Source organism: Rhinolophus ferrumequinum, chromosome 16 (genome assembly GCF_004115265.2).
Source record: "Rhinolophus ferrumequinum isolate MPI-CBG mRhiFer1 chromosome 16, mRhiFer1_v1.p, whole genome shotgun sequence".
Lineage (NCBI taxonomy): Eukaryota > Metazoa > Chordata > Mammalia > Chiroptera > Rhinolophidae > Rhinolophus > Rhinolophus ferrumequinum.
The window spans coordinates 16,672,650-16,686,864 of NC_046299.1; the positions used below are offsets into that span (position 1 = coordinate 16,672,650).

At 41.2% G+C, this 14,215-nt stretch overlaps 1 protein-coding gene and 1 pseudogene across 1 annotated transcript in view; one reads left to right on the plus strand and one right to left on the minus strand.

Moving 5' to 3' along the window:
* The window catches only part of RBM20 (RNA binding motif protein 20), a 179,453-nt gene that overhangs the window by 157,126 nt on the left and 8,112 nt on the right, over window positions 1-14,215 (minus strand). The window lies entirely within an intron of this gene.
* On the plus strand, window positions 5,934-7,780 carry LOC117036443 (eukaryotic translation initiation factor 4B-like; annotated as a pseudogene).

A 14,215-nucleotide genomic window follows, 5' to 3' on the forward strand; every position in this document is an offset into this window, starting at 1 on the left:
CTTCCTTGACCAATTTTCAGAATGAGTTGGTTCCCCCACATCTTCCAATGGAGACCACTGAATTTTTTACCCAGGGATTTTACACAGTGTAATATATTTGATGTATGATGTATATTAATCCACTCTAGTTTTTCTTTTGAATGCTCAAAGTCTTCCATATTTGGACAATGGGAGGGAGGCCCTTCAACTTAGCTCCTGCGTCCTTTCGAGAGGACAAAAGTAGTCTTTGATAGCTTCTTTACTTCCTGATACAAGATATTCCAACTCATTTTGTACATTTCCTGTTCCAGACCTATAATCAGCCATTTTTCTGAAGACTCTTAATGCCTTTTAATGGGAAATTATATTTAAAGACCACGCAGTCTGGATGTTACAGGTGCTGTTGCTACTGAGTTGGTCATTATTTCTAGGCTTTTCAGTGGTCAGAGTTAGGAAATACTTCATTTGTTAAAGAAAACATCTATCAAGAGTTCATACTGACATTTCCAGTTCATATTTAGGATTGCAAGATTTTTACTCAACATCATTGATTATAAAACTTCCATCTCTTTTAGCATACTAAAAATATTGGTTTCTGATGATTTTAACATAATTATTTATTTTATATATATATAATTCAGAATAGTAATACCGATATTATTACTAACAATATTACTAAAAACGGCTTAAGATTTATTTGGAATTTGTTTTGACCTTAAGATAGATTCCACTATAGATGTATAATCTAATTGTTGTGTTTTAAAGTTATCTGAAATAATTTTGTATGGTTAAATGACCAATTTGATACATAAAATTTGCTTCATTTTGCTCTTGATTTGGGAGGATTTTTTTTTCTATCTTAATTAAATTTTGTTTATAGTTAAGAAAAGCATCTATAGGGTTCCAAAGTCAAGTCTAACAAAACAAAATACATTCAAAAAAGTCTAGCTTCTATCTAGACTATCTGGCCAATCCTTCCATTTCCTCCCTCCCTGTACAAGTAATCATTTTTGTTGATTTACTCTGCCATTTCTTTGAATTATAAACAAATACACATGTATTTCTCAGATAGAGGGCACCATCCTATCTATTTTTTCGGCACCCTGCCTTTATCACTTAACAATATACCATAGAAATCATCCCATAGCAGTATATATAGAGATCCTCCTCCTTCCTTTTTCTAGCTACAGAGAATCCCACTGTATGGACGTCCTGTAATTTCTTCAACTATTGGTGGATATTTGGGTTGTTTCCAGTCTTTGCTATTACAAATAATGCCACAATGGAAAGCCTCGTGCATATATCTTTTCTTATTTTTGCCTGTGTATCTTTGGGATAGAGCTCATAAAAAGAATTGTTTGGTCAAAAATTATGCACATTTTAGTTTGCTAGATATTGCCAAATATCCCTTTATAGAAGTGGTACCGTTTTTACATTCCCACCACGAAGTGATATGTTTTACATGCTGACTTCAACAAGAAAAAAAAAACTCTGAAATGTCAGGGGCCTTAATTAAAAATCCCTGGGGTTTTTAATGAAAACTAATTCAATTCTCTACATTTTAGGAAACTGTTTTTGAGAAAGGGCCGTAATGTGCTCAAGGAAATATCCTTATCCCCAGCCTTTCCTGACTTACACTTTACATATAATTTACATATAATTCTATGTCAGAGGAGTTAGGCACAGTGTCAAATATTTAGGTTGAAAATATAGGTTAGTTTGGGCCTCTGTGAACCACAATTGGTTCCCTGAGTTGGAAAACCAAAGTGTGGAGGGGTGGGGGCTTCTCAGCGCTTCTTCCTTTCCTAATCCCTTTTCATCCTTTTAACAAATCACAGATCTAGTGTAGTTTGAGTGCTGGCGCCTATCCATACCCACACCACTGAAGAGCATAACCCAAGTGTCCCTTTCCTGGACCCCCAGCATATGAGACTAGGCGGCATGGAGACTTGGTCGGCGATTCCTGCTCAATCCTTCTAATGTCTCTCGTCTGGCCCCTGCGCTCCCTCACCACTGCCACAACCTTAATACAAGTAGCCAACATTTAAGGCCACTTAACATCCATGATCTCATTTACTCCTCACAATAACACTATAAGGTGGATGCCCTATCAGCCCCATTTTACACCCAAAGAAATGGACGTGTACAGAGGTTAAGCAAGTTGTCCAAGGCTACACAGCTTGCAAGTAAGCAGGGAGCCAGGACGCAAACCTAGGCATCCCCACTGCAGGACCTACCTTTTACTGTCGTGCTATGGTGCTTCCTCATTTCAGATGCTCATTACCTGAGTGCAGAGGGGCCTCCTAACTGACATCGCCACCTCCAGCTGCACACCTACACACACACACACACACACACACACACGCACGCCCGCGCACACATACAAACACACCTCTGCTGATTATCCTCTTTCCCCAATACCATGTAATCTTCCAGAACACCAATCTTATTACATCAGACCCATGCTGACAAACAGCCACTCAAAAGATAACATCCAAACTCTTTACCTTGAGAAGCATGGCTCTGTGTCACCAGCATCCTGCCTTATTTCACATCCTCAGCTCTCTAACTATCCCCCAATTACCCCAGCCCATGTCAGTGCCCCTTAATTAAAAACACACTCTGACCTCCAGCCAACTGGAATTCCTCTGAGGCTGCTAGTTCACCATGGTCTTTCTCATCTCTGAAAATGCATTTCTACCTAGGATGCTCTCCTCCCATCTAGACCCCTCCCTCCTCCATCAACCTGTCAAGCCCCTGGACATAGATGCAAAATCAGCTCAGGGTGACCTCCTCAGACAGCTGGACCAGTCCTTCCTGGAGCCTCTCCTCCATCTTCCATCACCCCTCCCTCACCTGCTATAACATGGGTCTCACCCCCACGCCCTCTACCCTCTCAACCTTGCTCTCCACCTGCACTCATAGCTAATCATTTATTAGGTTTTCTATTTGTTTATCCTTCTAGTATTTTTATGCAACTAAGGCAAATATGAAATCCATATATATTCCTACTCTCCCCTTTTCTTACACAAAAGGTAGAAATGTATACACTTTCTGCACTCTGCTTTTTCCCCATATCCTTGAGATTTCTCTATAACAGCACACAGAGATGGTACGGGAGGATGTGGCCAAATCTATTTACTAATTCCCTGTTGCTGGACAAGTGGCTGTCCCAGTTTTGGGGCCCTAGTTTCAAGGGATTGAGTGTGACCGAGCCCTTCCTGCTCTTTATCCACCGTCAAGGTCCCACCAGATGCACAGCTCAGGTGTCTGCCAAACAGAGTCCAACTAGACCGGTCACCATCAGAGTCAGGCCACGATAACAGTCAGCGACACCTGGGCTGGGGGAGCCACCCAGGTTCTGCACCTTCGTTTACTTCCAAGAATCACACAGGAGAATCACAGAGGCTATGATCTCCCAACATCTTGTACTTTCATTTCAGTTTCCTAAATCACAAAACTCAGATCCTGGAGTCACATATCATTCACATCCTAGGTGGGCTCAGAGAAGAAATAAATACCACCATGTAACAATGCCTAAGCTTGGCATTTTTATTAACAGTTCATCTAGTCCTTTCAGAAATATTTAGTGAGCTGCCTCTAGTATTATTCTTAAATAAAACTTCCCTGCTCTTGGAGAGCTTACATGGCACAGGCAAGGTGGGAGGAGGTATAATAGACAATAAAAACATAATAAGTAAGCAAAATTATGTAATCTGTTAGAAGATGACAAGTGCTATAGAGAAAACATGGCAAAGTAAGGGAGATTGGCTGGGAAGGTGCAGGACGCAATTTGAATAGGGTAGTAGGAGTAGGTCTCATAGAGAAATCATGGACAGTATCTTATTTTCTGGACAACTCCTTTCTGTGGCTGCCACAGGTCAACTGTCATTACCACTGCCACAATTAAACTGTCATTATTGCAAATGTCAAGGTAATAATGAAGTATCCCGGTGCTGCAGTTGCCTTGAGTTGTGTTGTTTTAGAAATTGCTTGAAATAAGGAGTGATCCAGAAATTTCTATCATTGAAAGCTTTGATGCAACAGAGCTTAAGGAGTGTTCCAGGTGATCATTTCCACCAGTTCTCTTATTTGGATCGAATCTCACAGAAGAAATTCAGCCTGGAATTTGCCTGTACCTTTAAAGGCACGATCAGTCCCTGGCTAGAGATGACTGAGTGAGACAAAAAAGGCTGCATTTGATACCCACATATGCAGCACCTTATTCCTATCAAAGCATGTGCACGTGCCATCTCACTGATTGTTGTAACAAGCCCCACATTCTAGAACAACCCCACACCCTGACCCCCATTTAACAAACGTGGGACCTGAGACTAAGTGCCTTACATCTGCTCACACAGTGGACTGAAGGTGGAACCCAGACCAAAGCTCAGGTTTCTTATTTCCTGGGCGTGTGCCCCCAATTATACTACCTCTCCAAACATAAAGGCAGGGTATTTGTGTCTCTCCCTCTCAGACAGGCAAGCTGAACAAAACATAAGTCGGAGAAAACCAAGCTTCGGTCTCATATCAACTCTCACCCACGAGACCATCCTGAGTGGTTTTTCTCATCACAAAGCCAGTTAGATCAAGTCGTGGTGCAGTTAACTTGCTCCTCGTCTCATGTATTCAACAAACTAGGTGCCAGGGACCCTGCCAGGTGCTGAGGACACCAAAACGAAAGACACTGGCTCTGTGCGTAGGACTTCACAGGGTCTTTGGAGAGACCAACAAGAGCTAAGTGTGGGGTACATGCTACAGTGGCGGCCACAGGCATTACAGGAAAGGGGCATCCAATCCCCCGTCCTGCGTGGAGTCAGGGAAAGCTCCCTAGAAGAGGTGAGGTCTATGCAGAATCCATAAAGATGGAGGGAATGATTGAGTTGAGGAGAGAGAAGCTGATGATGTAGTAGAAAGAGCAGGAGGGCAGCTAAGAGAGCAAGCCCAGGGCTGGACAGCTTAATGGGGCAGATACAGAAGGATTTCTAAACAGTCAGAATCTCAACCTATAGGCAACAAGAAGCTAGAGCAAGGCTTTAAGGAAGCAGATGACAAGAGTAAGGCTGTGCTGGCGTGGAGAAAAGAAAGATCTGAGGACAGGCCCAGCTGGAAGCAGGGGGAGAATCTGGGAAGCCTGAGCTAAGGCAGTGGTGATGGCATGGAAGGGGGGAGCCCAAAGTGGAGCAGGTCAGAGGCCTGGCTCTGAGCCTGGGCTCTTCAATCATTGGCTAGGGGACCCTGAACTACAAGTTCTGGCTTAATCCCTACCTACTTCACAGAGTTGTTGGAGGATTAAATGGGATAACCTAGGAGGGGAAAGAGTGCCCTACGAACCCTACAGTGTGGCAGGAATACAATGCTGTTCACTCACCCTCGGCACTGTGGCATCTGTAGACGCCTCATCAGTAGGACACTTAACATGACACAAGCACAGAAGTTTTCTCTGCTCATTTAACTTCCCTAATAGCTGAGTGGCCTTTGGCAAATCTTGTCTTCCTTCTGGACCTGGCTTTCTTTTCTATAAAACAAGAGAATTGAATTAGGTGATCTCTAGGGTCCCTTCCAGCTTGAAGTTCTGCAGTTGTGTTGTCTTATTCATCTTGTGTCCCACTTCCATGGTAATAAGTATTTGTCAAGTGAAAAATTACTGAAGGAAGATTCATCAGTAGTAGAAAAAAACAAACTAAGCTAATGAGTGACCAACCCTGAACACTAAGATGGAAAAGTCTGTGTTCTTTAAACACCTTGACGGGTCCTAGTAACATGATCCATTCAAAGACTTAATAATAAAAATTCAAAGGTGTTTTCACCCAAAAAAAATGATTCTTATGTATAACATCTGTGCTTCTAAAAGGTTAAAGTATCACTGGCCTAGTTATTTACCCAAGAAAACTAAAAGATATGTCCATACAAAAACTTGCAAAGGAGCTTTTGTGTTATCTCTCTCTTCCAACATGGCAGCCTCAGCAAAAAAAAAAAAAAAAAAAAAAAAGAATAAGAAGGGGAAGACTATCTTCCTAACAGACTTTCTGGCTGAAAACGGAGGGACTGGTAGAAGAAGCACCTATGTCCCCAAACCAGTCAGCTGAGCTGATGAAATAGACAACCTAGAAGATGTTTCAACCACTTGGCACAGTAATGGTGACAATGTGAATAGCGCACCTCCACTGACGGCTCCATCCTGCCCACTGCTCCATGGGCTGCTCAGGAACCCAATATTGACAGGAGCCGTCTTCCCAAGTTACTACCCTTGACTGCTCTTCTAGGGAACCTGCCCTATGATGTGAAAGAAGATTCCATTAAGGAATTCTTTAAAGGATTAAATATCAGGGCAGAGTGTTTACCATGTGAACCCAGCAAGCCAGAGAGGTTGAAAGTTTCTGGTTACGCTAAGCTTGAGGACCTAGAGTCTTTGCTCGACGCCCTGAACCTCAATGAAGAGTCTCTAGGTAACAGAAGAATTCAAGTGGACATCGCTGATCAAGCACAGGATAAAGACAGAGATGATCATTTTTTTGGCCGAGATAGAAATCAGGATTCTGACCAAAGAGATACAGACTGGAGGGCCCGTCCTGCCACAGACAGCTTTGATGACTACCCACCTAGAAGAAGAGATGACAGCTTTGGAGACAAGTATTGAGATTATTATGATTCAGACTGATACTGTGATGGGTATCGGGCCAGTTATTCTGAAGGCCCATGCCAGAACACGGATCGATTCGAGGCTGGCATCACTATGATGACAGAGGGCAGAGACTATGACAGAGGCTATGATTCTGGGATAGGCAGTGGCAGAAGAGCATTTGGTAGTGGGTACCGTAGGGATGATGATGACAGAGGAGGTGAGGACCACTGTGAAGGCAAGTATGCCAGACACGATGATCAATCATGGAGCTCCAGAGATGATTACTCTCGGGATGATTGTAGGCGTGATGATAGAAGTCCCCCTCCCCCAAAGACCCAAATTGAACCTAAAGCCTCAGAGCACTCCTAAGGAAGATGATTCCTCCAGCACCTTCCACTCCAGTCGAGGAGCCTCTATCTTTGGGGGACAAAGCGTGTTGACACAGCTGCTAGAGAACAAGAAGTAGAAGAGTGGCTACAGAAGGAAGAGGAGAAACTGCAGCATCAGCTGGATAAGCCAAAACTAGAAGGATGGGCTCGGGAGAGACACCCAACCTGGCAAAGTGAAGAAACCCAGGACCAGGATAGATGATTGAGGACAGGAAGTGAGTCACCACAGATGGGGCCCTCAATCAGCCACATCTGGCAGAAATTCGAGAAGGAGAGTGAGAAATCTCTAGAAAATGAAACACTCAGTAAGGAGGAAGACCGTCACTCTCCAACTTCCAAGTGTCCCAAACCTCAATGGCCTCTAAAGGTAGTGCCAGCCCATCCACCAAAGGAGAATGCTTCGGTAAAGCAAAGTTCTAACCCTCCTGTGGACCTCAGAGCTCCGACTCAGAGCAGCCATCCCCTACAAGTGGTGGTGGGGGGAAGCGATTCCAGCTCAACCATCTGGGGAGGGACCAGCAAGGAAAGATGAAAGTGAAGTGGATGGGGTGAGTGTCCCAAAAGGCCAAAGTGGGAACTACAGCCAGGGTGTAGGAGATGGAGGGAACAAAGACCACCGGAAGGAGTCAGATAGGAAAGGAAGCAAAAAGGATCAAGACTCTCAATCCGCATCTGAGCCAAAGAAACCTGCAGACAATCCAGCCTCCAAGTTCAGTTCTACAAGCAAGTATGTTGCTCTCTCCCTCGATGCAAAGGTGAAAACGATGGAGAAGATTACACCGAATAGACCAATACATCCTGTGCTTTTTCTGAGTCTCTCGCTACCCTGGAACATTCTAGAACAAATCAAACCTCTATCCAGACAAGACAAAATAAAACTCACCATCTCCTGGAGACCTTTCTTAACTTAAAAAAAAAAAAAAAGAAGTGAAATTCTCGTGCATGCTGCTGCAGCCTTTAACATATTGAACTAACTAGAGAATTACCAATGTAGCCAGAGAAAAAGAGGCTTTTAACGGAAAAGTTGTAGTGCATTTTTATGACATATGCAGTTGCCTATGTGATGAGTGCCTAGGGGTCTCCATTTAGCAAAATGGCAATGACAGTGACAAAATGTCTGGAATCTGGTTGGGCAGGAGGGTAGGTATGAGGAAGAGTGTGAGATTTCTACCCTTAATTCTTATTATCCTAATGTGGCATATATGAATAAACTCTCCACCCTTGAAAGGTAGATTTAGTCTCTGAAGTTGTTCTAATTTCCAGGAGGCTGCCAACCTCTCCTCTTACTTAATTATGAGTTACTGGGGCCAGTCTAGAAGAGGATTCCTTCATTTTTTACCCCACAGTGGGTAGCTGGGAGTGAGTCCACAGGCCACTAAAGAACAGGACTGCTTGGTGACTAGTAAGTGGGAAAATCCTTTGAAAAGAATCTTTGGGGAGGTGATGAATCATTTTGCACCAGTAATAGGGAAAAAAGGTATGACCTCCAACAAGCACATGAAGGGACTTCCTGGAGCAGGAAACACTTAGGGGTTGTAGGAATTCCCAAGTCTTTTATGTGTCCTAGTTTCTCCCTTTCAGGAACTTTCTTCCTGAGAGTTCAAACATATACACATTCTGTTGAAATACTGAAGCTTTAAAAATTTAGGAGTGGCTGGATGGCTCAGGTGGTTGGAGCGCCACGCTCCTAACGCTGAGGTCACCGGTTCGATTCCCACGTGGGCCAGTGAGCTGCGCCCTCTACTGCTAAGATTGTGAACAACAGCTCTCCCTGGAGCTGGGCTGCCATTAGCCGCCGGAGCTTGGTGTAAGCTGCCGTGGGCTACCGAGTGCTGCCGGGAGTGGCCAGCAGCCATCGTGAGCAGCCAGCAGCTGGTGAGAGCTGCTGTGAGCTGCCGACCGATGACCAGTGACCGACTGCCTCAGCCGGGGGAGCACAAGGCTCATAATACCAGCATGGGCCAGGGAGTTGTGTCCTACACAACTAGACTGAGAAACAAGGGCTTGAATCAGAGTGGGGGGGAGGCGGAAGAAAGGGGTGGGAAAGAAATTTAGACTCTCATCGTCTTATGTTCCTCGTGCTAGTCTTTCCTATTACTTCTCAAAAAGCAACTTCTGTGTAAGCCACATACTGATCTCCCAGGCATTCTCCATCATCCCCTGAGAGCTATCAAAGGAGGAATCACTGCTTTTCTCAAGTACATCTTGGCTCCTTCCTGTCTTCTGACTCTCTCCTGCTCCTGCTCCCATTCATCCCTGCTTCTGCTTCTCTGACCGCTTTTACACCTCAGAAAACTTTAAAATGAACGGTCTCAGGTGGTGAGTAAGGGCGGACAAATAGGGACAGTTAAATTGGGAGCCTTTCTTATGACCTTGATTGGGGTTTTTTGTTTGGGGCTTTTTATTTTGTTTTGTTTTGTTTTAAACAAGTGTTCTTGTCTCCACTGAAATCTCACACCAATATTTGCATTTATAATGTGGCCTAGACCAATGTGTGGTCATTTTGGGATTTTTTTTTTTTTTTTTTTTTAGCTTCCCCCAGAATAAATGATAAGGGAGAGAACTGGGGGGGAAAAAAACACACACACAAAAAAAACTTGCAAAGGAATGTTTGTTTATACCAGCTTTATTTGTAATAGTCAAAAACTGGAAATCTAAATATCCACCAATAGGTGAATGAATGTTTATGATAAATTATATAATGAAGGATAAATTCATTATGAAGGATAAATTCATTATGAAGGAATGAAGGATAAATTATAAAAGGCAGTAAGAAACTTTTGAGTGTGACAAAAATATTTTATTATCTTGATTGTTTGATGGATGCTTTAATCATGTACAGTTTAGTATATTTTATGATATATCCATAAAATTGAATATGACATAACAATAAAAAGGACCAAACTTTTGAGATATATATATATATATATATATATATATATATATATATATAAAAGATGAATCTTAAAATCACTATGCTGAAAGAAACCCCACAGAATGGGAGAAAATATTTGCAAATCATAAGTCTGATAAAAGTCAGGTATCCAGAATTTATAAAGAACTCTTACCATTTCACAACAAAAAGACACACTCAAATGAAAAATGGACAAAGGATATGAATAGACATTTGTCCAAAGAAGATACACAAATAGCCAACAAGCACATGAAAAGATAGCATTAGTCAGTACAAATCAACAGCATTAGTCAGTACAAATCAAAACTACAATGAGATAATACGTTATACCTGCTAGGGTAGCCATAATTTAAAAAACGGAAAGTAACAACTGTCGACAAGGTTCTGGAGCAACTGGAACTCGCCTTCATTGCTGGTGAGAAAGTAAAATGGTGCTGCCTCTTTGGAAAACATTTTGGAGTTTCCTCAATAAGTTATATATAGAGTTACCATATGACTCAGCAATTTCACTCCAAGATATACTATACCCAAAAGAACAGAAAACAGATGTTCAAGCAAAAACTTGTGTACAAATATTCAGAGTAGGACTATTCACAATAGTCAAAAAGTGGAAATAACCCAATCTACCAACTGATGAATGGATAAACAAAATGTTGTCTGTCCATTCAATGGAATATTATTCAGCAATAAAAAGGAATGAAGCACTGATATATGCTATAACATGGATGAAACTTGAAAACATTATGCTAAGTAAAAGAAAGCCTGATTCAAAAGGCCACATATTATATGATTCCACTGATACGAAATGTCCAGAATAGGCAAATCCATAGAGACAGAAAGCAGATTAGTAGTTGCCAGTGGCCTGGGGGAAGAGTGGGGTGGAGGGAATGGGGAATAACTGCTTAATGGATACAGGGTTTCCTTTTAGGGTGATGCAAATGCTCTGGAACTAGACAGTGGTTATGGTTACACAGCATTGTGAATGTACTTAGTACCAGTGATTATACTTTAAAATAGTAAAAATGGTAAATGTTGCATCATGTGTATTTTATCCCAAGTTTTAAAAATATTATTTCTGAAAAAAATCATTATACTGAGTGAAAGAAGCCAAGCCAAGCCAAAGGAAAAAAAAAACAAAAAAACAAAAAAACAGAGTACTGTGATTCCATTTGCATAAAGTTCTAAAAAATGCACTCATCTATAGTGATAGAAAGCAGATCAGTAATTGCTTAAGGGGAGGAGATTAAGGGAAAGCAAGAAGGATAAATTATAAAAGGCAGTAAGAAACTTTTGAGTGTGACAAAAATATTTTATTATCTTGATTGTTTGATGGACGCTTTAAACATGTGCAGTTTAGTATATTTTAATTATGCCTCTGTAAAAAGACAAAAAAGTTTTTAAAATTACCATTGGATCTCTAAATTCTTAGACTTACTAAATTTCTATTTGAAATACGCCAAGAAACTCACTGTTTAAAGGTCTTTACTGTAAACCCTTTCACATGTCAAAAGCAAACAATCCTTTCCTGATTTATTGATTCTAATAAGTCTGGTTTTTACATGCCATGGTTTCTTAAAGCAAAAGAACACCTGTAACAATGTCTGCTAAGACCTTTCAAGAAGTACATCTGGTGGAGACTAAGCAAGCTTGATGTGGCTGTGTTTCAAGTCAGGAATTCTTTTTGCTATAAATAGGAAGGAACCTAGGACACTTTAATCATTGCTGAATCCTGGTTTTCTGAATTGGTTCAGAAATGTCTAGTAGAACTTGGCAGACACTCACTTTGCAAATCAAACTATCCTATCTGTTATTATTTTAGCACATGCTGAGAGGATTATAAGTGTTTATATACTCTCAGTGAGCATCAAATTCAGATCTTGCCTAACATGCATAACAAGCAGAGTAAGACAGTGAGTCAATGCCAACGTCAGATTTGCTCGTGGAATTTAAATTGGGATATGGATTTCACTTTAAACCGAAAGGCATACTTAAATTACGAGAAAAAGGAGGGTGGGGGAGAAACCCCCCAAAAATGGTTTTAATTGGATTGCTTAGTTTGTCCCAAATTAAATTTGACCTACTTTCAAATTTATTTCAGCAATATTTTTCTATTATATTTTCTTTGTAAATGATGGGTTTTCTAGAAATTATTTTGAGGACACAGATATTTACAGAGATGATATGATTACCTGAATATACATAACATTTTCCCATCCCAGCCCCACCCCACAGGTTCTTGCATAAATATTATTTTTCTTAGCTTTGCTGAGTCCTTGTAAGTTTGTGACTTGATTTCCTCATCTGTAAAATGGGGGAAATAACAGCACTACTTCAGGATTATTGTTGGATTAAATGATTAAATGGATAAAACATACACAAAGTGCTAGAATAGTAGCTGGCACACAGGAAGCCCTCAATGAATGTTAACCATTATTCACCTGATCTTACTGTTCCCTTTTACAGATGAGAACACTGAGGCTAAGGGTTAGTGGTGGCAAAGCTGATTCTAGAACACAGAGCCTGCTCCTGATTCTTTTAACTTCTCCACACCACTTTCCCCACCCATACATATTTTCTGCATGAAAATAAGAGTACCAATCTGGAAGAGGCAAAAATAGCTATGTAACTTAAATCTAAAAAGCATGAACAAACTGGTAGTCACAGACCATCTCCAGGACTTACCCACTTAAGGCTCCAGGGCAAGTCATCAGTCATTTTTAAAGTCGACTTCATATAGTGATTTTGAAAAGAAAGATAAAAGGTTTTTTGCAAAGAGTCAATATAGCTTTAAGAGGGTGCCAAAAAAAAATGTGTGAGCTAGCAAAAATTACATTAGCATCCACTCACTGCCATTAGCATTAAAGGGAGTTTGTATTCATTTTGTATGGACATTAAAAAGGACCGCAGCCTGTGACAGAATGCCTGCTGTAGAAGTTAAGTAGGAAGTAGCTAGCCCATCCGATAAGTTCCTATCAAGACGGGACTACAAAAATCCAGAGGCTCCAGATAATATGTACGGGCTAGTATAACACAAGCATATTTGCAAGGCTGTCAGATTTAAACTATATCCATTCTAAAGTGATACTTAGCTATCATTTCAATTCCACATATTTCATCGAAGGGACTTTTTTAAATTATCAGCAAATTAAAAGATAAAACCACTAGACGAAAGTTTGTTGGGAAACAGGATATTCAGAGGGTCTCACCATATTACTCCCACACAAGTCCCTCATCACAAAGAGAAAAATGTGCCATGATGATGGAGAGAGCTGGCAGTAAGCACGTTAAATAAAGGAATCAGATGTGGTGGAACACACATGGCCCACTGCACACCCTGGCCAAAACGCTTAACCTGAATCTGGTCAGTAGAAACAAGAGACATGTCTGGATCGTGGTTCATTCTACAAGACAACTAGCCTGAAATCTTCAGACATGAAGAACAGAAAAAGGCGAGTACACTTGCTAAATTCAAAGAGACGTCATAAACAAATGCAAAGCCAGGGATTTTCAAAAATACCCATGAGACATTTTTAAGACACTTGGAAAAAGTTAGCAATCTAGTGTTTATTAGAAAAAAAATTATTTAATTACAATTAATTTCCTTAGATTTATGGTATGCCACTTACTTGCAAATAGTTCAGGGGGAAAAAATGTGATGCTTGGTTTCAGTTTGGCAGATGGAACAGAGCATGAGACGCGTGGGGAGACCTAGTCTACTACCACACGCAAAAACCTATGGGGGAGAGCGGGGAGGACATAACATACCCAAGGGTGCTTTTCAAAATCTCACTGGGGGTGTGATCAGACTAGAGCCAGTGGATACATAGTTTAAAAATGCTCTCCATTTCACTTTCTCCCATTATTACAAAAGGGTAGGCTGGCAGAAAATGCAATAGACAGAAAGATGAGGATTCCTATCCCAACCTGACTACTATCTTGCTCTGTGACCTCAGACAACACAGTTGGCTTCTCTGATGCTCACTTCCCTTACCGAGTGAGAAAACCAGGAGGGCTGGGCTACAGCAGCTCTCAGACGCCTTCCAGGTCTAAAATCTAAAATGCTACTGGGCACTTGAGTCTTAAAAACAGTGCGATACCAATATGAAACATCTCTCCTATGTTTGTTCTAAAAAAATTGAAAGTTTTCTTTTCTCCGATTATGAAGTTACTACATGCTCACTGAAAAAAAAATGGGAAGTATAAAAAAGAAGAAGAAAAGACAAAGCACGATAACTGCACCACCTAGAGTTAGAACCACTGTTAACATCATTGTACATGTTCTCTGGATGTTTTTCCAGCCTTGCAGGA